This window comes from Vicugna pacos, chromosome 14, assembly GCF_048564905.1.
Source record: "Vicugna pacos chromosome 14, VicPac4, whole genome shotgun sequence".
NCBI classification, from domain to species: Eukaryota; Metazoa; Chordata; class Mammalia; order Artiodactyla; family Camelidae; genus Vicugna; species Vicugna pacos.
The window spans coordinates 32,804,134-32,831,289 of record NC_133000.1 but is presented as its reverse complement, the minus strand read 5'-3'; the positions used below and the strand labels follow the sequence as shown (position 1 = coordinate 32,831,289).

Here is a 27,156-nt window from a genome sequence, read left to right as displayed (position 1 = left end):
AATCATTGAGTGGGAGAGGGAAGCAAGAAAATACAGAGTATTTTTTCTTTCTTCTTTTTTCTTAAATTTTTTGTTCTCGGTAGGATGGGTTTGAGATTACATTACTATCTGTTTAGTACACAGTTACAGTAATTGGTTAACAGACTTACAAAAAAGTGTAACCACAAGCCAAAAACTTACAAGTGAGTAACAAAAACTAAATACAATCCAAGATAACACAAAGGAAAATTACCATACCACAAAAGGAAGAAGAAAGGAACAAAGAAGAAATATGAAATCAACTGCAAATATAAGTTCAAATAGCAATAAACACTCATTTATCATTAATTACTCTAAATGATAATGGACTAAATGCTCCAGTCAAAAGACAGAGTGGCAGACTGGATAATAAAGCAAGAAACTTCAATAAACTGCATACAAGAGACACACTTTAGGGAGAAGGACACATAGAGATTGAGAGTGAATGGACGGAAAAGGATATTCCATGCAAATGGAAACTCCAAAAAAGCAGGTGTAGCAGTTCTGATTTCAGACTAAATAGACTTTAAAACAAGGGCCATAAAGAAAGATAAATAAAGGCATTTTATAATGATTAAAGGAGCAATACAAGATGAGGATATTACAATCATTAATATATATGCATCCAACATGAGCACCTAAGTACATAAAACAACTACTAACAGAGATAAACGGGGAAATTGATGGGAATACAATCATTGTCAGAAGTTTTAACACCACATTAACATCACTAGACAGATCTTCCACACAAAAAATAAATAATGCAACAGAGAAATTAAATGATACAATAGAAAAATTAGATTTAATGGATATTTGCAGAGCATTACAACCCCCCAAAATAGGATATACATTCTTTTCAAGTGTGCGTGGAACATTTTCTAGGATTCATCATGTACTTGGTCACAAAAGAAGCCTCAAAAATTTTAAGAAGATAGAAATTATCTCAAGCATCCTTACTGACCACAATGCCATTGAAACTAGAAAACAACTTCAGAGAAACAAAGCATAAAAAAAAGGAAAGCATAGAGATTAAACAACATGCTATTAAAAAAAAATGGGTCAATGATGAAATCAAAGTTGAAATTAAGGAATACCTTGAGACAAATGAAAATGAAAACAACCACAAAAACTTATGGGACAAAGCAAAAGCAGTGCTAAGAGGAAAGTTTAGAGTGATACAGGCCTTCCTCAAAAAAGAAGAACAATATCAAAAAAAAAAAACAATCTAACCCACCAGTTAAAAGAACTAGAAACTAAAGAGTAAAAACACCCAAAAGTCAGCAGAAGAAAGGAAATAATTAAGATCTGGGAGGAAATAAATAAAATAGAGATTAAAAGAAATAGAGAAAATAATCAATCAAACCAAAAGCAATTTTTTGAAAGAGTAAATAAAATCGAGAACCTCTGGCCAAACTCACAAAGAAGAAAAAAGAGAGAGCACAAATTTGCAAAATAAGAAAGGAAAATGGAGAAATTACAACAAATAACATAGAAATATAGAATATCATATGAGAATATCATGAAAAACTACATAAAAACAGGGATAACCTAGAGGAGATGGACAAGTTTCTGGAAACATACAGTCCACTAAAACTGAATCAAGAAGAAACTGACCACTTGAACAAACCGATCACTAGGAATGAAATCGAATTAACAATTAAAAAAGAATCCCTACAAGTAAAATCCAGAACTGGACAGCTTCACCAGGGAATTCTGCCACACATACAAAGAAGTACTCATACCAGTCCTTCTCAAACTCTTCCAGAAGACTGAAATGAAGGAATATTCCCAAACTCATTCTATGAAGCCACAATCACCCTGATACCAAAACCAGGCAAAGACACCACCAAAAAAGAAAATTACAGACCAATATCACTGATGAACACAGATGCAAAAAAGTCCTTACCAAAATACTAGCAAATAGAATTCCACAGCACATAAAAAAGATTATACAACATGCTCAAATGGGGTTCATCTCAGGGACACAAAGGTGGTTCAACATATGCAAATCAATCAATGTAATACTTCACATCAACAAGAGAAAGGACTAAAACCACATGATCATCTCAATAGATGCATAAAAGCTTTTGATAAAATTCAACACCCATTTATGATAAAAATTCTCACCAAAGTGGGTATTGAGGGAACATAACTCAACATCATGAAAGCTATATAAGACAAACCTACAGCCAGCATAGCACTAAATGGTGAAAACCTCAAAAGCTTCTCACTAAATTCTGGGACAAGACAAGGATGCCACTATCACCACTCCTATTCAACATAGGCTTGGAAGTCCTGACCATAGAAATCAGGCAAGTAAGAGAAGTAAAAGGGGTCTAAATTGGAAAAGAAGAGGTAAAAGTGTCACTACATGCAGATGACACGACACTATTTATAGAAAACCCTAAAAGGTCCACACCAAAACTACTAATGCTGATCGAAGAATTTAACAAGGTAGCAGGTTACAAGATTAATGTTCAAAAATCAGTTGCATTTCTTTACACTAATGATGAATCAACAGAAAAAAGAAGTAAAGAAATAAAACACTTTAAAATAGCACCCAAAGTAATAAAATTTCTAGGAATAAATCTAACCACAGAGGTGAGAGAATTATACACAGAAAACTATAAACCATTGGTGAAGGTAATTGAAGAAGACTTTAAAAAATGGAAAGGTATCTCATGCTCTTGGATTGCAAGAATCAATATTGTTAAAATGGTCACACTGCCCAGGGCAATATACAGATTTAATGCAATCCCTGTAAAATTACCCAAGACATATTTCATAGAACTAGAACAAATCACAATAAAATTTATATGGAACCATCAAAGACATAGAAATTCCAGGGTATTACTGAAGAAAAAAAAGAAAGAGCCTGGAGGAATAACTCTCCCAGACTTCAGACAATACTATAGAGTTACAGTCATCAAAACAGCATGGTATTGGTACAAAAACATACATATAGACCAATGGAACAGAATAGAGAGCCCAGAAATGAACCCACAAACTTTTGGTCAACTAATCTTCGACAAAGGAGGCAAGAATATACAATGGAATAAAGACAGTCTCTTCAGCAAGATAAACATAAGACAAGATACAATAAACCTCCTAGAAGAAAATACAGGCAAAATATCTGACATACATCTCAGAAATGTTCCCTTAGGTCAGTCTACCCAAGCAATAGAAATAAAAGCAAGAATAAACAAATGGGACCTAAAGAAACTTACAAGCTTCTGCACAGCAAAGGACACCATAAGTAAAAAAAAAACAACCTACAGAATGGGAGAATATTTTTGCAAATGAAACTGACAAAGGCTTGATCTCCAGAATATATAAGCAGCTCAAATGACTTAATAAGAAACAACCAAATAACCTAATCCAAAAATGGGCAGAAGACCTAAACAAGCAATTCTCCAAGGAAGACATACAAATGATCAATGGGCACATGAAAAAATGCTCAATGTCACTAATTATCAGAGAAATGCAAATCAAAACTACAATGAGGTATCACCTCAAGCCAGTCATAATGGCCATCATTCAAATATCCACAAATGACAAATGCTAGAGAGGCTGTGGAGAAAGGGGAACCTCCTACACTTCTGGTGGGAATGCAGTTTGGTGCAGCCACTGTGGAAAACAGTATTGAGTTCCCTCAAATGTCTAGGAATAGACTTGCCATATGACCCAGGAATCCTGCTCCTGGGCATGTATCCTGAAGGAACCCTACTTCAGGATGACACCTGCATCCCAATGTTCATAGAAGCACTATTTACAGTAGCCAAGACATGGATACAGCCTAAATGTCCATCAGCGGATGACTGGCTAAAGAAGTGGTATATTTATACAATGGAATACTACTCGGCCATATAAACTGACAATATAGGGCCATTTGCAGCAACATGGATGCTCCTGGAGAATGTCATTCTAAGTTAAGTAAGCACGGTAACAAGGAATAAAGACAAGTTACCCACAGGTACAGTTATTTTGATTAAAATATCCACACAGTAAGCAAGTCACCCTCACGACTGCTGCCAGGAGGAGCATCTGAGTGTAATAGCCCAGCCAAGCAATGTAGATTCCGAACTTCTCTCCTTAGAATTTCCTGCAGAAAGACAGAAGGAAGTTTCAGAAGACACAAATAATCACTCTGTAGCTTCATCCTCATGTTAATTTATTTTTTCTTTTTTGGGGGGCATAATTAGGTTTATTTATTTGTTTTTAAATGGAGGCATTGGGGATTGAACCCAGGACCTCATGCATGCTAGACATGCACTCTACCACTGAGCTCTACCCTCCCTCCATCATATTAATTTCTGATTCTAAATCAAGGGGGCTTTAAGTTTAAACCTCCGACTCAATTCACTCTTAAAACATATGCGTTTTCATAGCAGCCCCATAATCTACCATGAAATAAGAAGTGTTTTATGTATCATAGAAGTACAGATCACTGGCTCACCTGCTGAAGAGAGATAAATGAGAACAGAGCAAATGAGGGGACGAGGCCGACTCCAGAGCAGATGCAGGGGATCATCACCACTCACTGGACAGTCTGGCACATTCAACAAATCCCCCCAAAGATCATTCTTAACAGGCTTGACACAAGTGGACATCAACAAGTGGCTCAGTCATCTGCTCCTGCCTTATCTCGGGGAAGACCCTGGAGCAAATGCATCGTAAACCACAGATAATAAGGAAATGGCTGATAATGATAACAACTGGGAGTGCAATGTCTGTCTGACAAAATATTTATAAAACTCATTGTGGGAATGGGAGAGGGCAGGAGGGATGTGACTGAGGAAGACACTGCCCTGTATTCTTTGTATCTAGCACGTCTGTTGTTCCTAGGTTTTAAAACCTCTTCTCAGTTAAACTGGAGTAGATGGAACAGGCCAGGGAGGCAAGATTAGAAGGAAGGAGGCAGGGCATGAAGTGGTGCCAGGCTGATCCTAAAAGGGAGACCGACACAGACAGGCAGACACAGAGGGTTTAGGGATGAGGCGGAACAATGAGACGGCGGCTCAGGTGTGTCTTGCTGTTGCTGATCCTTCCCTCAACTGGCTCACTGCTGACTCGGCAGTGCTGGGTAAAACCTGTGGATTTCCTCAGCTCTGAGTTCTCTCTGAGGCTTCCGGCTCAGTCTGGAGCTGAGATGAGTTCCGTGGGCTTAGCCTAAGGGGGACTCAGCTCTGAGAATAGCCTGGAATCCTGGAAAACTTCACGCAGGAATCCCTTGGGCTGGACCAGCGCTCACAGGGCTGCTGTGAGACCAGCTCCATCGTCAGAGACATGGGCGTGGACCATTCCATGGGGAAAAGGGCTGAGCCCGATGCCAAATCAGATAGGAGCGACAAAGTGTGTTCATTCTTATGTGACTGGGCTTTGTGGCCTGGCTCACGGGTGGCAGGCTCAGGATGGTGTCTGGCAGAGAAAACCCTGGCAATGGGTTTGAGATGTCTTGGACTCTCTTGTTAAGCTTTTTGTATTCTTATCAACTATCCATCCTGAAAATGCCAAATTCAAAACTGAAAGAATGTTAGAAGTTGCCTGCTCTAACTGCCCAATGGTAAACACACCCTGCTACAGTTAGAGAGCTGGTCAGGCAGCCTCTGCCTAGATATTTATAGTGACGGGGAGTTCATTACTTCCAAAGGTTACAAGTCGGCAGGAAGGTCAGACAGAATTTTTGAACCTTAAACAGATGTCTGCCTCCTAGTCCTTGCTGAAATGCAAGGAATAATGAGGATCCCTTCAAATGTAGTTTTGCTGATTGTTATCTCTCTCTGCAAAAGCATCCCAATTCTTAACATAAATTTTTCAAAATTCAGCTTTGATTTCTTTTCATCAAACTAATGCCATACATTCAATAAAGAGTCGAACAGTTCTCGAACACCGATTGTAAAAAGGAGCAGTTCCCAACAACTGCCCCATTTCCTGGCCAGAAACAACCACGTTCAGCTCCTACTGCTGACTCTTGGAATACTTACTCCCTTTCTCTGACTAATATCCTTGTAACACAGCCTACTGACTTTTTCAGCTTTATGTATCACCTATTTAACTTTCTATTTTGGAAAATGAGGATTCAGATCTCTTTCAAACCCCATCTCATCTACATACCCAAACCTTCTTTCTTCCAACCTTTTAATACAATTACATTATAATTTTCATCAGCTCAGTATCCTTGCTTTACATTATTATTACTCTGTACAGACTATTCAAAGCTGTAGCAATTTGTGCTAGTCTTACCTTTTCTTCCCTACTTTGTTTTCCTGGAGTTAATAATTGTCTTGGTGGTTCATAGCTTAGATTTCTGTGCACTTAACAATTCAACCTCAGACCTTCTCTTAACGAACAACTTTCACAATACTTTCCAATACATTGTCTACAAATTTCATCTCCTTGATTAAATCTCTTCAGATTTCCTTCCACATGGATTAACGACATGCTAGTCTTGTCACAGAGCTCAAGGGGCCACTAGTGGGAAGTAACAAGGGAATACATGGACCAGGAGCAGGGAAAAAATCAACATAATTGCCTTAGCAATACATACTTAAAATAGTGGGAAAATTGTTTTCTTTACAAACACAAACACACACACAAACCCCAAAAGACCATAAAGAATGATTAAAGAGCAGTCAAACCCATTGCCCTGCCTTCAAATTCTGTATAACACAAAACAAAAATAACAGAAGAAGATATCAAATCAATATGAATCTCAAGTGGGATTGGGTACACTCAGTGGCAGAGTGTGTGCTCAGCATGCATAAGGTCCTAGATTCAATCTTCAGTACCTCCATTAGAAAAAAAAATTAAAAAGAAAAAAAATTATCAATTTTAAATATTTACATATTAACAAATATCCTCCTTTAAAACTGTGTTCTAAAGGATAACCCGGGTTAAGGAGAAAGTGCCTCTTCGTGACTGATCCTGCTGATAATTGAGGGAGGAAATTAGAGTATGACCACATGAAATAAAATTCCATATGAAATAATGATCCCGGGTGACAATCATTTTTGGCTGCTGTCATCACAAAAAAGAGAGTCAACTGTAATATTATGTACCTTATGACAGGAGTACAAAACTTCACATAACAAATATTTTTGCACAATGTTGAACCTCAATCAGACCAAGCTTTTAGGGGAGGATTAAATCACTTAGCTAAAGCCAATACATAGGATGGAGAAACAAGTCTAACACCATAGGGGAGAATGAAATCAGCCAAACAGGAAATAGAGAAACCCCTCAGCAATTTCAAGGAAAATGAGAAACAGGAAAATTATAGATTAGAACGCACTTGAGAGATATGCTAGCTGCAATGTCTGAATCTTGTATGGATCTTGATTTCAACCCCAAAACTACTTAAAAGTGTATTTTTGTGACAAGCAGGGAATTATTTTGTAACCCTAAAAAAAAGGAATATTCCAATTTTATTTGAAAGAGACCTTGTCATTTCACTAATGAAAGGTTAAGCTATGTAGGATTGTCTTCAAAATGACCCCATAGTGGGGGAGGGGAGGAGATGGAGATGAAAGATGCAACAACAGTGACTCTGAGTTTATAATTCTGGAGCTGGGTGACTGATACAGGCAGGCTGGCTGTACTGTTCTCTCTATTTCTGTACATGTTTGAATCTTTCCATAAAATGTGAAACAACAAATAGACTTCAGTGTTTTAAAACCCTCACTTTGAAGGTTAAGAGGTTTGCCCAAGTAGGTGGGCAACTGCATGGGGCACTGAGAAAAGAAAGAACAGACACCTGCCTCCAGACCGGCCTGGGGCTACCTTGACCCTCCTCTTCTCCTAACCATCCAAAGCCAGCCCATAACTGCATCCTGTCAGCCCCACTCCCCAAACGCATTCCTCATTGGCTCCCACCACCTCTCATCTGGCCCAATCCAAGAGCCTCCTACCTGGCCTCCCTGCTTCCTGGGTCACTGCCATACATTCTCCACATTATCTTTGCAAAATGTGAGTGAGAGAAAATTACTTTAGTGCTTAAGCAATCATGACTGCTTCTCACTGCGCTTAGAGCCTACACTCCTTTCCGTGCTCCTGATGCCCTTCTAAACCTCGCGTCTCATCACTCTCACCAGCTCTGGCTCCAGTATCTCCTCAAACCTGCTGAGCACATTTGTGCCTCAGGGCCAATGGACAAGCTGCCTCTATTCCATGGGTGACTTTTCCCAGATCTTCAAATTCCAGCCTCCTTATCGCCATCTCAGCTCACATGTAACCTACACAAAGATAGCTTTCTTAACTCACTTCCCCCCAAGTCTCCCATCTCAACACTGTGTTATTTCTTCATTTCAATCTGACATTGTTTCCTTATTTGCCCGATTATTTTTGTTTTCTCGGTTGTCCTTGGCCTCCATCCCCCCAGCAGCCTTGCCCAAACAGCATAAGCTCCCGGGGAGCAGCTGGCGCTGGTGCTCTGAGAAGACACATGCTGAGCGCGACATTACAATCACGTGGTGTAGTGAAACGGTGTCGAACAGCAGATACAGAAAAGCAGTGAGAATTTCTCTCTTATTTTATAATTTAAATGAAATATAACATTTACTCCTATTTAATGAAGGATTTGGTAGGTCTTTTTTCCCAGTTCCTAGGCAGCAACCGCTAAAGCCTCGAAATTTCCCAAGATAGGAGTGTCTATGCTATTCATGGTGGAACCTTGGATGGCTTGTGTTCATGAGATGACTCAGGATGGGGACTGGCCAGCCAGAGACACCAACCATGTGATTAGAGGAGTGGGGCTTTAAGCTTTGTGACAAGTGAGTGGCCACCAGGAGAGGAAGGGGCTCAAAGTTTAGGGCTAAGGAAAGGTTTGACTTACAGTTAGGGTTTGGGTTAGCCATGTCGGTAGTGACCCAATAAATCATGGCTTTGTAATAAAGCCTGCAGTAAAAACTTGGGGCAACGAAGCTCAGAGCTCCTGTGAGCTTCCTGGTTGTTAACACTCTTGGAGGACTGTCACACTCAGATGCCATGAGGACAACCCTGAGCCCTTCCCACTGGAGTGCTCTCCACAAGAGCTCACCTGATGAGACCTAAGGGCTGCTGCTTGTCTGTGCTTCGAGGAGGAGCCCATTCCCTGTACAGAAGGCTCTGATCGCTGGGGCAGCTGAAGTCCTCTGACAGAGGCTGAAGTGGCACTGGGAATCAGAAGCAAACAGGTGAGTGTCACTGTCACAAAATGTTCACATGTTCTGTTGATAAAATCTGGTGCTAACACTCTGTGGTCATTTGTAAATAAGGGGCCCTCACTTGCCAGGAGCGATGGAGGTACAATATAATTTTTCATAATTCTCACCCAGGATTAATATTAACCCCTTGAGGGTCATTTGCAAACGTGGGTGGAAAGGAACACTTGGATGTCACAGTCCTGGGACCACCGTGGGTACCTAGTGAGAGCCTTGCAGATGCTTAATGTCCTACAACCGGGCCAGTCTTCCACAGCAAAAATCTAGGCCACCCAAGTGCCCAAACTGCTGCAGTGGAGGGACACCTGATGGTCCAGCCCCCTCTTTGGGCACCCAGAGGAACCTGGACTCTGGCAGGTTAGAGGCAGGGTCAATTCTAAAACCCAGGCATTTTTGTCCCCACAATTCAGTAGTTATTCGGTGACAGCACATGGAATATAAACAACAAAGTAACTTGACATGATGTCATATATTTAGCTTACTCAAGAAACAAAGTTTAAATCCAGTCATTCTCCTTCCCACCTGACCTACTTTCCTTTCTCTTGTACTAGCACCAGATTATTACCCACCCAGCCTTAACATGGGTCCTGACTCCACTTACCTCCCTCCCAAACACCACATGAGATGATTCCTCAACCTGGATGTGGGACCAGCAATTACAAGAAGCTTTAGTGGAAAAGAACTGGTTATGCACAGATGCCAACTAAACACTGTAGAATCCTGGTGTCCCACATTAGTAATCATGACAGCTGTTTGCAAGTGTCCCCAAAGTTCATTTCAGACTCTCACTGCTAATTTTGCTGGAACATAAATATGAAACATGTGGACTGCTGGGCTGGACTGCTAAGCTGGGTCTCTAATCCAGGAAGCTCAGTGTCTGCTCCCTGCACCCAGCTCCCTGTTCTGTTCATGCATGTGCATCAAGAAGCTGTTTAGTGTCCATTTTAATATCTTAAACAGTGCATTTCAATATTGTCTTCATCCACAAATACGTGTACCACACAGTAGTAATGATCAATCTTAGTATTTGCTTTCTTTGGTCTTAGAGAGTCAGATAAACAGATAGCAAAGATAACAAAGTCATAGAGGGCTATAATATAGTATTTCCTTTATTTCAATGACAGGATTTATTTAAAGAGCTTAGATATAACATCCTTGCATTTATGGCATCATTAATCGTCTGAAGCTGTTACATTATAAAAACTTCATTTCTAGCGAGATGCTATCAGTTAGAGAAGCGCTCCTAAATTTGAGGGGTTGCTGTCATCTCAGACGGAGTCCCAAAACATGTCAGCAATCTGCAGTATTGCCGTCATGACAAGAACCCAGACAGATGAAATTTGGAAAGCCCTGTGGCTTTCTAGTGCACAGACATAAAATGGTATTTCAGAGGGAAAAGCCTGAATTACAGAAAGTGATAAATGAAATGGTCTAACATGCATTTCTCTTTCAAAGAACTAATACGTCTTTTGTCCATAATAACATCTGTCAGTAATTATGAAAAGAGCTGACAGATGCATAGTACTTAATATAAGCCAGGGCTGTTGTATCACTGACACAGATTCATTAATCCCCATAGCATCTCTACGAGGTTGGTACTACAATTATCCCCATTTTATTGGTGAGGAACTTGATAGACACAGAGGGTAAATGACATTTACAAGGTTGACAGCGAGAAGCCAACACAGGTGTTCCAGCTTGAGTCTACGCTCTTGGCCACTTCTCTTTTTTTTTTTTGGTGGTGGGGAGATAATAAGGTAATTCTGGTGGGGGGTGGGGAGGTAATTAGGGTTATATGTCTATTTTAGAGGACGTGATGGGGGCTGAACCCAGGACCTTATGCTTGCTAAGCATGCACCCCATCACTTGAGCTGTGCCCTACCCTCTAGAGTCTATGCTCTTAGCTTCTAATCCTCACTGTCCCACATGGTAACTGTGGGGGAAGTACAGTTCATTCATTCGCTCATTAAACTCAGCCTTCCCGGTGCCTGTGATTCAGCAGTGAACAAGACAACATGCTTCCTGCCTTAAATGAGCTTGTCGCCTCCTGATATATTATCTTCATTTTACCCAGGAAGAAACAAGGTCAAGAAGATTAGCCTTTTCCTGTTAACACTGGAGGATACATGAGGTGCTTTATTTCAATTCTGCCATTTGACTTACACCATGGGGAGGGAAAGCTGCCTTGCAAATCCTGGAGCTCACAAACCTGTTAATCCTGAATTTTTTTTAACACTGTCCCTTACTTGATACTTGATCTGAGAAAGGATGAAGTAAACCTAAAAATGTTCTAAGAGAGCTTGTGGTTTATACAAGGTAACTAACCAGCCACTGTTTACTATCCTAACAGGAATCTGTAGGCATATTTCTTTTCTTTCTCTTTTTTCCTTTTTATGGGCAGCTTTTAAAAACCAAATCAAACCAACCAAACCAAATCACTGATAATTCAACAGCAGGTTCTAAATCACCCCCAAGACAGCAGCTAAACTCGGTTTAGACTTACAATGCGGTTTCTGGTGGTTGGATTGGAGGATGTATCTCTATGCTGAATATAAAAGTCATTCACTGAGCTCTTCTCAAATAGGGCAAAGAAAAGCTCTTGTTCCGGTTGTTGATGCTTTCATCCACTTGGAGGACTTTCATAAAACATCTGAAGTTATCAAAGGCTGAGGACCGGGTTTTCAGATCATTGGGCTTCAGAGGCAATATTATGTGCAGTATCTCAGCGTATGTACAGAACACCTCCCACAGGGGGTGTACTTTTGCAAATACAAGCTTGTCATCCAAAACCTATATTGGGAGAATGAAAACACAAACCGGGAAAGTATTTTCACATTTTTAGTACACAGATTTTTCTTACGTTGCTGGTAGTTAAAGCACTTGTGTAAACACACACATATGTCACACTGGTAAAAGTGAAGATATAATAAAAATAGATTTGCAATCCATCATACATTTTTGCCTTAAAGATAATTTCTTTGTTGAAATTACTGAAAAGTTATTTAAAATCCTTACAGTTCCTTCATCAAATAACCAATGTTTTAGATGAAGAAAAGCAAACTTGTTAATTTTTAGTCCAAGTTAGTAACTAAAAATAGAAACACCAAAATATTCTTTGCAGTGGTATTGTAATGACAATTTTTTAAATTTCTGAAACCTAGGACTATTTACATATCTGTTCAATATAGTGTTAAACAGCCATTAAAAGGGATTTAAAAGATTTATATTTATTGATATGGAATATATAATAAAATGAGAAAGCAAAAAAATGTGAAATAATAATTTTCCTTTTTGGAAGGGAAAAATATCTTCATTTGAACAAAAAAAGTTTAGAAGGATTTTATGATTCTTTATGTATAATTAAGGTACAGATGATTTTTAATTCCACTGTTCTTTCATTTTCAATTTTGGGGGGTAACTTTTTATAATAAAAAAATCTTTAAAAAGGTTCTTGCATAAATACATTAATAGATATATTTATGACTATATTCTCTGGCTATTAAAAAAGATCTCCTAACTGTAGATCTGAAACATACATTCCATAATGCAGATTCTGACTGACACACCTCCCAGCCCACAGCGAAGGCACGGCTAGTGTGACATGTTTCAAATACCATTCCAAGGAACATGCAGGCTCCCAGCCAATGGCTGCAAGGGGACTGACACTGATCTGGTTGCTCCCAGCTGCAGACCATCACAGATGAGGTTAGATCCACAGGCTCATGTTTTCTCTGTCAAAAGAAATCAGAAAATGTTAGGCTTTTACTTTCACCAGGGAACAAGAAGGTTTTTTTTATGCAAAAAAATAACAACAAACCAATTTGAACCTGATGAAAAGACATTTACTCAAAACAGCACAGTAGCAATGAAAGTGCTCTGGCAGACAGGGACTTGTTGGATTCCTGTGAGTGCTGGACTCCTCACATGGAATTCCCTTGGCACTCCAGAAGGCCTGTGGTTGTCCTCATGGGTTTGTGGCCATAAGTGGTGCACAAAAGTCTCTGGCTTTGCCACAATTTCAAAGCCTTTTTGGCTTATGAAAGGTTTTGTCCTCAAATGGAGTTTTCTTGAGTCCAGTCACTGATGTCATTTACCAGAGTTACAGTCCAGATCTGATATTCTAGACTCTTAAAATCTTGCAGACATTCAAATGGTTCAGGTTTGGATGTGTATTCACCTCTGCAGGCCTGGACCAAGTCCGATAAAGACACCCGGACAAGTTCAGCAAAATAAAAAGAAATTTTCCTCTCTGCAAGACTGAAATGTCTGTGAAGCTATAAAAACATCTGCACCTACAAAAATAGGGAACCAACTCATCAATAACATATCTATCCATAATGCATGGACATTCAAAATAAATACTGTATTTACTCCTATTAAATTCTATCTGGTTTTTGCCAAACTGTGTCCTAAACTGAAAGGAAGGTAGGTAAATGTAGAGAATTTTTTACCTTTTAAGGAAAAAGGAACCCTCCTACTCGATTGGTGGGAATGTAAATTGGTGCAGCCTCTATGGAGGACAGAAGAGAGGTTCCATAAAAAAATGAAAATAGACTTCCGTGTGATCCAGCAATCCCATTCATGGGTATATGTTTGGAGAAAAATTTAATTCAAAAAGACACATGCACCCCAATGTTCACAGCAGCACTATTTAAAATAGCCAAGACACTGAAACAACCCAAATGTTCACTGACAGATGACTGGATAAAGAAGTTGTGGTATATTATAAATATATATATATGTATATATACATGTATACATATATATACACACACATATATACATACCATGAACACACACACAAATGGAATACTGTTCAGCCATTAAAAAATAAAATAATGCCATTTTCAATAACATGGATGGACCTACAGGGTATTATGCTAAGTGAAATAAGTCAGAGAAAGATAAACAAATATTCTATGTATTAACTTATATGTATATCTAAAAAATAAAACAAATTAATGACTATAATAAAACAGAAATCAACTCACAGGTACACAGAACAGACTGGTGGTTACCAATGGGGAGAAGGAGAAGAGGGGAGGCAGGAAGGGGTTAGGGGATTGAGAGGTAAAAAGTACTATGTATAAAATGGATAGGTTACAGGGCTGTATCATACAGCACAGGGAAATATAGCCATTATTTTATGGTGACTTTAAATGGAATATAATCTATGAAAATGTTGAGCCTCTATTTTGTACACCTGAAACTAATATGATGTAAATCAACGACTCAATTACAAAAATTTTAATCAAAGTTTTCTTTTCATATTATTTGCAATAAGTTAGAAGCCAGCACTGTCAATAGAAACATAGTGCAAGTCACAATTTTCCAGTAATTCCATTTAGAAAATAAAAAGGAATAAGTGAAATTAATTCCAGTAATAATTACATTTATCCCAAAATATCCAATACACTATCATTTCAAAAGTGTGATTGACATTTTTAAAACTTATTAATAATATTTTACATTATTTTTGTTGTACAAAGTCTTGAAAATCTATTATGTATTTTCCACTTATAGAACATCTCAATTCACAATAGCCACATGTGGCTCGTGGCTACCATACTAGACAGACCAGATTACACCATTCACACTTCTGATAAATTAGCTGCTCTTTCTTATTTAAAAAACTTGCAGAAAAGGGTTTAGATATGCCCTCTATCAAACAAAGCAACCTTGACGGGTGGGGATTATCTTCATTATAAAGTGAAAAATAAAGGTAAGAGAGCCATGCTTGCATGTATGTTAATGTAACAGTACCTTCTTAATTCATTCAGGACTTTACAATCTTTCTTCATATGCCAAGGATTCACTGTCACTGCGCAATGTTTTTCACTATTATCATCTTCGTGATTGAGAGGCTTCTGATGACCCTGCTTTGCGCATCTGTACATAAATTAACAAAACAGAGAAAAAGACCTTATTTAAGATAATTTAGGGGGGAGGGTATAGCTCAAGTGGACGATCATGTTCTTAGCATGCCCAAGGGCCTGGGTTCAATTCCCAGTACTTCTTCTAAAAATAAAATAAATAAATAAAAACCTAATTACCACCCCCCAGCGAAAAATTAATTTATTACTTTAATTAAAAGTTAAAAAAAGATAATTTAGTGCAGGCTTATCAGGCTACAAGAGCTACGATGAATGCCCCCACCCATTAATTTAGAAGAAGTCTCACAGTATTTCTCAGCATAAAGGCTAAAATATAATTGAGAACACTTCCTGATGGTCAGAATCATTTTAACAAAAATGTAGATAATTACGTCCATGGTGTCAAATTTCTGTAAGAGTTGGGCATGGAACATTTAGTAAGTGATTTTGCAGCTATCTTTGAAAGAAATGCTGAGAAATGATCTTTTCTGTTGGAAATTAGCCTGCTTTTAAATTCTTCAGTAGGCATACGTGTTTACAAACCAGGCAGGAACTGGATTATATTTTACATATACTTTAGAAACTGATTTGAATTTTGCCCTTTACCTGCAAGGCTATTTCTTAGGTAATAACATAAGCAGGCCACTATACTAAATTTTTTTTCCCTGTTTGCTTAATCCTCACAACAACTCTGTAAGCTGCTATTATTACCCCCATATAACAGATAAAGAGCTTGAGGCAGAAAATAATTTGGGTAACTTGGTAAATGGTGGAGCTGAGTAAGACTGCAGCCAGTCTGACACTCAAGTCCATTCTTCTCACCAATGTCGGATATGCTACCTACATTCAGCAATGACCGCTAATTTCATATTTAAGTGTGTCATTTCAAAAAGTGCAAAGCTATATTAGTACTGCTGTGTAAATTATCCATTTGAGATGTGATTGCCAAAAAAAAAAAAGAAATAAAATCAGGGTGCCACTGAGGGGAGGGCAAACTGCATATGGACGGACACAAGGGGACTTTATGAGGACAAAGTTGCACAAATCTAGAAATAGATAAATGGCTGACTTGTACAATTATAATGTGTGAATTTTATGGCCTGTAAATTACACCTTAATACAGCTATTAAATTAAGAAACTGGGATACCAAATTAAGACTAAAACACATATATATATCACACAAAGAACAACAGGCAAATATCATTATTTACTGCACCATTTTCCTTCATGCAGCTTCCGATCCTCACCCGTTCCTGAAAGGATGATTCATTTTTAAAATAGTCTTTAACTTTATTCAGCAAATAATTTTTGACTGCCTACTATGTACCCAGGACTAGTCTAGGCACTTGGAATAGATCAATAAACAAAACAAAATTCCTGTCCTCACGGAGCTTGGTTGGAGTCTAGCTGGGATGGGGGTGGAGATGACAATTCACACAACAGAGCAGCAGAGGAGGTGGCATGTTAGGAAAGAGGAACCATGGAAAAATCAAAAAGGGCAAGGTAAAGAGAGTTGAGGGTATGGGATGAGGGTGATGTTGTATTAAATACCAGAGCAGGCCACACTGAGGACTGAGGTTAGAACTAAGACTTGGAGGTAAGAAGTCCCAGGTGGACGGATTAACCATCACCAAGGGCAGCGCGCACCTCGCATGTTCCAGAATGGGGGCACGGCTGGAGCTGCGGAGAAGGGTCAGTGCAGGTCCTGTATGGCCTTGGAGGACGTTGTAAGGACTGTGGCTTTTACCCAGAGTGAAATGGGGAGGCACTGCCAAAGGACGACACTATCTAACTTAGGTTTTCGAGGCTCACTTGACTGCCGGGTGAGAATAGTCGAAACGGGTCAGAAATGAAAGGTGGGAAGCCTCTGAAAAGGGCTGTGCAGGAGGAGAGGACAGTGGCTCAGGGCAGGGAAGCAGCAGTGGAGGCAGGAGCCATGGTGAGAAGTGGCTGGGTTCTGGATATGGTTTAAAGGCAGTGTTAAACCAGATCTATTGACAGAATTCATGTGGTATGTCAGTGAAAGTCAGAGTAACTCTAAGCTTTTTAACCCAAGCAGCTGGATGGATTAAGTTTCCACTAACTGAATGGGGGAGGTTGCAGGAAGAACCAGTTTGGGGGGTAGGAGAACAAAGAGCTCAGTTTTTACACATGTTGCTTTTAAGATATCAGAGTTTCAATTGAAGATGTCAAATCAGTAGAAGATTGTAAGAGTCCAGAGTTGGAGAGAAAAATTCTAGCAGGAGACAGAAATGTGGGAATCATGGGTCACACAGGTGGCACAGGAAGACATGAAACCCAGGTAGTCAAACATTAAGATAACCTGGCATTAACCATAGAAGTTGTCCTTGAGGGCCTGCCTAGTAGGTGTGGATATCAGTCCTAATTCCTGACCACTCGAGTTTTAAAAAGCAACTTACAAATGAATTCATGCAAGACACTGCCTCCAGTGGGTGGGTCCAGAGCTGGAGTGGGAGAATTGGATGGTGCACGCTACTCCCTACGGTAGAATGTGTGTGTGTGTACACATGTGTGTGTGCGCAGGGGGATGAGATACACCTGGCTTAAGAAAAAGAGCAAGTAAGTCTAGAAGCTGAAAGATGAAAGAACATCCAGATATGGTAGAGGGAACAGGGGAAACACTGTGTACTGTAAGACATATCCCCATAATGCCATTTCCCACCATCCTTTCATCAGGAACACAGTTGGAAAGGGGGGAATTATGTAGATACGTGTGATGTACACAAACTTTCTGACTATGTAACACTGAATATCTACATATGTAGCAAGTTAATGACATTTATATCTGCTTCAAATTTAAAAACAAATTCACAACAGAGGGAAAATAAAATACTGAGGACTGGTAGAAGTATCATAGAAGGCCTTTCAATGCTCAGAATGGAAGCAAAAGCAGCTTCACCCCACAAAGAATGTCAATAAGAGTCAAGAATGTTTATATTTGCTTAAGAAATTGAGAGTTACAACTTCCTGCTTTAAAGAATTAACATAAGACAGATACCACACTATAAGCAAAGTCTATACTGGAGCTTTCTTAAAGCTATTTTAGTTCCTGCTTGTTCTGATGTACTCCAGAAACTCTGCAAAGAAAACCTTCTATTCAAAGGCTTAAAGGAATAAAAAAAGAAATAACACTGCATTCTTTTCAGTGTTCTCTGTACTGAAAGTCAATTGCAAATGCAGCACCCTGCCACAGGTCTACATTTTTAACAATAAAGACCTTTGTGCAATTTTTCAATTGCTATGTGACTTTGGGTCAGTCTCTCACTAAGAAGCAGAACGGAGTACCAGAAAATGACACATCAGGTCTAAAACTACAGATGTGGGAGATGAACCTACACCAGGAAACAGCTAAGTGGGAGGGTAAGGTTTACCTTTTAAGTTACCGTAAGTGCAGTTACACCTGCTCCCTGCTTCCCCTATGAAGTGAAGAGCTAGTCTTTTCCAGAAAAGCTCTCATTCTGAAAACTGTCTTCTTTAAAATATTCGGAGATTCTCTTTTAAGGTTCTTTCACTTTTAAGCCTTTCCCCAACTCTACATCCTATAACAAGTGTAAAAATTATCCTATAGCCTATTGTTACAGAACATACTCTACAAAAGCTGAGGTTTCCCAGGGTTTGGATCCCAGAACTCTGTTACCAGATAATCCTAAAGCTTTCCTTCCATAACAGACTCTTCTGTCAATTCCCAGCTGCGGGCAAATTCGGCTTCTCAGACCAGGTAACTTTCTAACTCTGCCTACGAACACTCTGCTGCCAGTAAAGGAACTCTCAGACAGAAAGCACACAATGCCCCTAGTGAGGGTTGCCTCCTTCAATCAATCAAGATGCCATCACCAAGCAAATATTTAAACCAACTGCAAAGCCTCTGAAGACAACTTACAAACAATATACTTTCTATAGAGGCATACTATTTGCTCTGGAATAGTGATTTCCATTGGAAGGAACAAAGGACCACATGACCCAAGCAATTTTTTAAAACTGCACATAACCATACCTTTTCACGTGAGGATTCAGGCAAGCCCGTCTCACAGGCCTAGGTGTAACAGAATGACAGGACCTCTAGGAGTAGGGTGAAAAGTAGCGAGGTAGACTTCTAGTGAAAGGGGGTGATGTAATAGGCCCCATCGCCCACTTACCTACCACCACAGGACAATCATCTCAGATCGAGAACAAACACTTTGGGAAACAGGTTGTTTATATTTTTATGGTATTCTGGTGGAAATAATGCCCTGAGTCATGTGAAGTTGTGGCTGCAAAATTGAACAGGGGACTGGACATTTTCACATTCAGGACAAAAACAGCCCCTGGATAGCCACCATATCTGCTCTCCCCTTTGCCTGTTCTCCCCAAAAGCTGCAGAACTCTCCTGCTTGCAATGACACCCACCACTTCTCACAAATTCTTGCCAAGTTCACATCAGCAGCTGGTGGTGTCAAAGTCACCATTTGTACTGCTATGAAGTCCCTCCATTACTTTATATCCCTTCTATTTTCTCTGTTGTCTTCCTAGCTACACTTGCATCCACAAGATGGTTACCGCACTAACATTGCCTCTGTAATCAGTCCAGGATATAGGAAGTAGAGATTCAACTGTAACCAGTCCCAGAATACTTGTCATGCCACTCTAGTGTCCCAAAAAATACTCTGGCATCCCTCATCTCACTCAAAGAACCACTGCATTACTTAGAGGTTGTAAAATTAGAGGGCTTTCTCTACTGGGAAACACTGTGGCTTGTGGTAGAGTTGTGATTTCAGTTTTTGCAACTACTTACAGGCAAAAAGACATGGCCCGCAAATTTTCTTCAAGCGTTTGATATTTAAACTTTCATTAGATACAGAGCCGGTGGACTAACCGTAATCTATGAACATATGGTCATATTATCAAATAATGTTCATGTCTACCTTACAGACATGTAAGGACTTGGATTACACCTGCAGCCTCTAGGCCTTTAGAATTGGATGTGAAGCATCCTGTGAGATAAAAAACCTCCTATCCAGTCACAGAACACAATTACAGACAACATGACACTAATGTCACTGAATATATTAGTATAGTCCATGTATGGTTAAGTTACATCTCCAATTTCTCAGAGCTGGAAAGGAGATGTCTAGAAAAGCTGGAAATGCCCAATTACCAAAACAGCTCAAAAGTTAAAGCAGACTCCTGTACCTCCCAGAACAGAGGGCAGAGGGGGCATTGCTCACCACTCTGTCCTCCCCCAGGACGTGGCATGTGGGGAAGCAGGCAGGAATGGGTGGCTGGGACTCGGAGGTGGAGAGGTGATGAAAGAAAGAGTGGAACTGCTCTGGTCCTAGAACAACAGAGCTGTAAAAACCTCGGCTTCAGTTCAACCAACTCCCTCTCCCACTTTCCCTCCCACCTATGTGACCAACAGAGCACAGCCAGGCACTTTCTGCCCATGACGGTGACTACTAGCAGGAAAGGGACCAGGATAAAAGCATGTCCTATAAAAGATCAGTCTGATTTTAAGGCTATGTTATAAACAATGAACAGCACTCTCAGAGTGGGACACTTGTGAGGCACTCAAGTAGGGAGGAGGAGGTTGAGGATCCATTTCCAGCACTTCCATGTCTTTTATCACTCCTATTTCTGACCTTTCCTTTGCCACTTTTTGTAGCACTGCCATCACTGGCAGGTAAAGGGGCAGCAATGTGACTTGGCCGTTTGGCTGATGGGGCTACATTTCCCAGCAGTGGAATGAAAAGGCACTGGAAGAGGATCAGCTGGAAGATGTGAACTGCGGTCCTGGCCTGTGCCAAACACTAACCAGGTGACCCTGGGTTAGGCTCTTAGTCTCTCTGGGCTTCCGGCTGTTTACTTATAAAAGAAGGTTTTGTCATTGCACAAATATATCCAATATGAAATGTAACGTGAAAGTCAAACATAATGACATCTCACCTGCTTGCCTCAGGGAACTGTACAAGCACTGAACACTATGTGAATGTAAACACAGTCTTAAGAAAACTATTGAGGTAAAGCACTAAACTGAACATGGAGATAAAGTTTTTTGGATTTTCTTGGCTTTCTTTTTTAACTGCAACACTGAATTAATAGTTATTAGCTATAATCCACACCACCACCACTGCGAATAAATAAAGAAGGCAAGCACTGCCTGGATGCCTGTTATTGCCCGATGCTAAGCAGTGTGAGGGTTATAAAGGAGGCTGAACAAGTGAGTCTTCTCCAGTTACCAGCTAAGTGAGGAGACACATTGGAAATCACCCAGGAATGGTACCAAGTCAGTACTCAAATCCAAGATTACAGGCTACTGATCATAAACAGTACAGGAATACAAAGAGGAGCTAGAAGTATTTGGAATAAATAGGGAAGACTCTATGAAGGGGATGGGGCTCCAACTAGTTCTCAGGGCAATTCTAAGCTCTTTTAACTGAGGACTGGATAGGAAAAGGCTGGTGACTCCTGGTTTTTAATAAGGCACAGGTTACCCTAGGAGGCTAAGTTACATAATGATTGGAACAAATAAGGTAAGTCCAAAATGATGAAGGGTCGAGACTCCCTGGCTGAGATCTGGTTGTGTTAAGTCTTTGACTTGACTGTAGATGTTGGAGCACCAAAACTCTAGGTTGACTGAAAGGGGGGGAGAGAATATCCAAGAATTCAGCAGAAGGAAAAATTCATGTATCAGGGATGAAAGCTCTTCATCAGAGTATCAGCAATCAGAATAGACACTTGAAACCAACAACATACAGTTCAAGAAGCTGACAAAATGTGGAGAGTGGTGAGAGAAAGATAAATCAAAGACCACTCCAAGCCTTTGTGTATTCAAGACCGGAAGAATGATTATCCCACTGAATAAGTGGAGACGCTGCAAGAAAAAAGATTATGAAATCAGCTTTAGACATGTTGAATCTGACGTATGAGCTAAGAGTAGGTTTTCTCTAAGAAGCTCAAAATTCAAAACTGAAGCACAGATGTTGAGTACAGACTTAAGATGCAGATGGACAAGACATGATAAATCTCCTAAAAGAAAACATAGGCAAAACATTATCTGACATAAATCTTAGCAACATTCTCCTAGGGTAATCTACCCAGGCAATGGAAATAAGAGAAAAAAATAAACAAAAGGGACGTAATTAAACTCATAAATTTCTTCACAGCAAAGACAACCATAAGTAAAACAAAAGGAAACAACAACCTACGAATGGGAGAAAATATTTGCAAATGATACGACTAACAGAGGCTTAATTTTCAGAATATATAAACAGCTCATACAACTTAATAACAAAAAAACAAACAACTCAATCTTATAATAGGCAGAAGACCTAAAGAAGCATTTCTCCAATGAAGACACAAATGGCCAATAGGCACATGAAAGAATGCTCGATATCACTAATAAACTGAGAAATTCAAATCAAAACTATAATGAAGTATCAGCTCCCATCAGTCAGAATGGCCATCGCTCAGAAATTCATGAATGATAAATGCTAGAGAGGCTGTAGAGTGAAGGGTACCCTCTTACACTGCTGGTGGGAATCTAGTTTGGTGTAGTCATTATGGAAAACATGGAAATCCCTGAAAAAACTAAAAGTAGACTTACCCTATGACCCAGCAATCCCACATCTGGGTATATAACTGGAAAGAACTCCAATGTGAAAAGATACCTGCACACCAGTATTCACAGCACCACTGTATACAATAGCCGAGACATGGAGGAAAGCTAAATGTAGCAACAGATGACTGGATAAAGAAGTTGTGGCATATTTATACACTGGAATACTACTCTACCATGAATAGGACAAAATAAAACCATTTGCAGCAACATGGATGGAGCTAGAGATCGTCATTCTAAGTGAAAGCAGCCAGAAACAGAAAAATACCAAATGATACCACTCATATGTGCAATGTAAAAAAAGAGAAAAAGACACTGTGAACTCATCTACAGAACAGAAACAGACTTGCAGACTTAGTAAACAGTCAAGGTTACCAGGGAAAGGGGATAGGAAGGGATAAATTTGGGAGTTCGAGATTTATAAATGTCAGCCACTATATATAAAAAGAGATTTTAAGTTAAGTTTCTTCTATATAGCACAGAAACCTATGTTCATTATCTAGCAATAACCTGTAATGAAAAAGCCGATACAGCCACCAACTGAGGAAGCAAGAGAAGAAAGGAGAGTTAGTTATGCTGGGCTAGAGCCCACTTCTAAAATCCTTGTCAGCCACTGAGGCTGCCCCGAGTACACTGAGCTTTCCTCCCAGGGACAGGCTGACATGACATGCGTCCTGCAAACCTGGGGCAGCAGAGGCCGTCCCCAGGTCTGGCCCTAGGGGAGATGGGAGCAAGTCCACCTGCTCCCCTTGGGGCAGCACCCCTCCCTGCAGCCCCCGCCACCTGACTGCACCACGCCTGCCTCTCAGGAAACCACTGACTTGAAAACAAGTGGTCCACGAACCTGGGGCAGCGGCAGGGAGATGGGCAGCGACCTGGCAAGCTGGTAGATTTGCCCCCATCTCCCCCACGGCCTGTCAAGGGCTCGGCCTCTGCTGCTCCAGGCACGGTCCGCAGGTCAGCCTGCTCTCGGGAGGAGGGCACGGTGTGGTCAAAGGCAGTGGCGGGTTATGGGGTCTGCCCATGGGAGCCCTTGGATTTGCTTCAAACTCCCCAGCGCATGGCCTAAGCTTGGCCTCTGCTGCCTCAGGTTCGTGGAACTCAGGTTACAGGTCAGCCTGCTCCTGGAAGGCGGGTGCTGTGCTGTCAGGGAAAGGCGGCAGCTGCGATGGCGGGATTGGGGCTGCCCTGTGAGAGCGCGGGGGTTGCAACAATTTCCCGCTGCTGCTGCAGCCATCCCAGCACACTGATCACACCGAGCCCATCTCCCAGGAGCAGACTGACCTGTAACCTGAGTCCCACTAACCTGGGTCTTTAGAGGCCGCCCCCAAGGTCAGGCCGCGGGTAAGATGGGAGCAAATCCAGGGGCTCTCATGGGGCAGTCCCCATTTCATCCGAGGCCCCGCGACTGCACCGCACCCGCCTGCCAGGAGCAGGCCATCGTCTGAGGGCCAGTCGGAGATGCTCTGGAACCGTCCACGCGCCCTCCCAACTCCCGGGGCTGTACCTGCTCTCCTAAACCCGGGTAGAAGCGGCGGCAAAAACGCGGTGTTCAGGAACTACTAATACCGGGGTTACCACGAACCACAGCGGCGGCTGGGACCCGCCTCAGGGTCCTAACGGGACGCGCGGCCGGGACCTCACCTCCGCACCCCTCCCTGGGCGCATCCTCAGCTGCACAGCCCAGGCGTCACCCGCCGGGTCCCCGAGAAGCGCGCCCCTACCAGCGCCCTCTTAACTGTCCGGCAGCGGCAGCCGAGCCGCGGGCAAGCGGCGGCCCAGACCCCAGGCCGTGTTCCTCTTCCAGGAGCTGGTCCAGGAGCAACCGGCTGCCGCCAGCTTCCATGCGTTCTGGGTGGGTTCCGGCGTCCGCGCGTCTGTCCGTCTGCGCATGCGCGCCCCTCCTCCTCCCGCCCGCAGCGCAAACTGCTCGGGTGGGTCTCCTGCTTTACCGGCCCTGACCGCTGGGGCCGGGAGGAGCCAGGTGGGGCCCCTCCTGCTTGTCCCGCCGGGTCTCCATCCCCAGAGCCTTCACCCAGCCACCGACTGTGTCCTGGCACAGAACTAGAACCACGACTGCCCTAGGCCAGGCCTCACCCACCCAGCCCCACTTCCCCTGATCAACTTCCCCTCCCTGTTACTACCCTCCCACCACTGGCCAGGCCCAGTCTCCCACCAGACCTTGAAGACAGGGCTCCTTCTCCTCACACCATTGTCCCTGCCCTGACACTCCATCCTGCTAGGTCCTAACCTATGGCCCCTACACCCACAAGCTTACCCCTCATGCCTCAACACAGGACACCCAACAACCTGAAATTATCGCCCTCACCTCTCAGCCAGGTCATTTCCACTCTGATCGGGCCCCACACCTCTCAACCTGTACCCCCACACCATGGGATCCCCTTCAATCTGAGTGCACCCCTACTCTGAGCTCACTCACTCACCCCTCACCTTGTGGCTGGGGTGGGGAAATCCGTGCTCCAGTAATGATGACTACTGCCACCAGTGGGGGATCGAGCCTAGTGTGCACCTTCATAGTTAATGTCTGAGACTACAGGGTGAGGCAGGCTGGGCTGAAGGTGGTTCCAATTCCCGCCTTGGCACCCTGATCCCCGCAGCCTGTGCCTCAACTGACCCGATGGGTCAGGTTGATCCCAGGCTGCCAGCCACTGGCCTTGGGCTTTGGGTGGTTGATGGTACTGATGGTGATTTGGACCCCTAGGGCGGAGGCACTGGGCACGCGGACCTTTGGTGTGGGGGAGTTCAGAGTTTGCACTTGATCCCAGGGTTACACAGCAGATGGTGGGCTGTGTGCATGGGGCTGTGTGCATGGCATGGACTCAGCACAGGTGGGTGCAGGGACCTTGTTCATTCACACCAGGCCAGAGGGAAGAGGAAAGGGAGTTTTTAAAGTGTCAAAGTGAGGAATCCAAAGCTTTAGAGCAAAGTAGGAAGGTGCACTGGCCAGGCCACCATGGATCTCGCCGCGGCGCTTGTCCCTTGCATCAGGGGAGACTGGCAGTTGACTGGCCAATGAGACATCCCCTGCTGTGGTATAGTTTACAGGCAATTGAAGGGACTTTGAAAGGTAATTTTAATCCAATAATTGTCAGTTTCTCTGCAGTAGATTAGGTCCAAAATCATGGTGAATCTGGCAGGGATCCTGCCTGAAATCCAGCCTGGGACAGTGGAGGACCCACCCAGGAATCATCCACTTAGCTCTCACCAAAAGTCACTGTAATAGAGAAGAACAAATCTGACTCCATATTGGATCTGTTCCTTTTCTTTAACCCTCTGCAGTGTTTTCTAGGCTTAGACTTGCTAGCTCTGCACTTTTTGTAAAACAGTGTTGCCTTTAGCCTGAAATAAACAGAAGAGCCTATTCTCAAAAGTCTGAGCTTTAAGGATATTAACACTTTGCAATCCTATAAAGATAACAAGTTGCAGAATAGAAAAAGTTAGTTTTGTTGCAGGTTTTGCAGGAACACCATGATCTGACCCACGTGGACAGCTGCAAAGGATTCCAAGAACAAGGAATTTCTACACCAACAAGTTTGCAACAACCAACCACAGCCCCTCCACTTTTTAGCAGAATAGGAGCCTGAAGTTGACATGTGGAAGATGGTTCTCCAAGATATTAGTCCGCCATTATCTTGGTTTACAGCTGTTTACGTAGACCAGGTCATAGTGCCTCTGTAAATCCTCTAACAAAACAAAAGTAGTTTTCTAGTCTACAACCTGTTGTCTTTATATAAGTGCAAAAGTGTTAATATCCTTAAAAATCAGAGCCTTGAAAGTAGGCTCTCCTGTATATTTAAGGCTAAAGGCAACATTGTTTTACAAAAGGTGCAGAGCTAGTAAAACTAAGCCTAGAAAAGAGGGCAAAGGGTTAAAGCCAAAAGGACAGATCTTCTATGGAGTCAGATTTTTTTCTTTTCTATTATACTATATTCTATTTTTGTTTTAAGTATATAAGAATAAAGTTTAGCCTTTTCCCATTTTAAATTGTGCAATTTTAAGGAGCATTAATTGCATTCACAGTGCTGTGAGACAAGCACCACTTGTTTCAGACTATTTCCTTCCTCAAAGTAAAAGCTTGTATACAAAGAGCACCCCACGTCCTACCTCCCCCAGCCCATGACAAGCCCTAATCTCCTTTCTCTCTCTATGTCTTTACCTATCCTGGAGGTTCCCTATCAATGAAATCGTATAAAAGGTGGCTTTTTTTTTTGGTTTGTCTGCCCACATATCTTAAGTAGGGACGGGTGAATTATTTTTTTTTCACATGAATTAGCATTTTTGTATTTTGAGAGGAAAGTCCAGATGGATTAAAGATGAGACGTACCATATGAAGCCCTTTTAGTAACTCTGTGTATAATCTCGGGGTAGGCACTGCTGTTCTAAGTGTGAAATCAGAGCCAGAAGGGAGATGCTTAGCTCTTCTTGTGGTAAAAT

General features: G+C 41.7%; 2 long non-coding RNA genes across 2 annotated transcripts in view; both read right to left on the bottom strand.

Annotated features, from left to right (window-relative positions):
* LOC140701237 (uncharacterized) overlaps positions 1–11,822 on the bottom strand; it is a 36,454-nt gene extending 24,632 nt beyond the window's left edge. The window contains exons 1-3 of the long non-coding RNA XR_012080200.1: positions 11,719–11,822; positions 9,053–9,167; positions 4,036–4,120 (exon numbers count right to left, since the gene is read on the bottom strand). This is a non-coding gene — a long non-coding RNA (uncharacterized lncRNA). The remainder of the gene's footprint in view (positions 1–4,035; positions 4,121–9,052; positions 9,168–11,718) is intronic.
* On the bottom strand, positions 11,823–24,514 carry LOC140701236 (uncharacterized). The gene is made up of 4 exons (XR_012080199.1): positions 24,346–24,514; positions 14,979–15,104; positions 12,782–12,946; positions 11,823–12,005 (listed from the first exon to the last, which is right to left on the bottom strand). It is a non-coding gene; the product is annotated as an uncharacterized lncRNA (long non-coding RNA).
* Between the last annotated feature and the right edge of the window lie 2,642 nt (positions 24,515–27,156).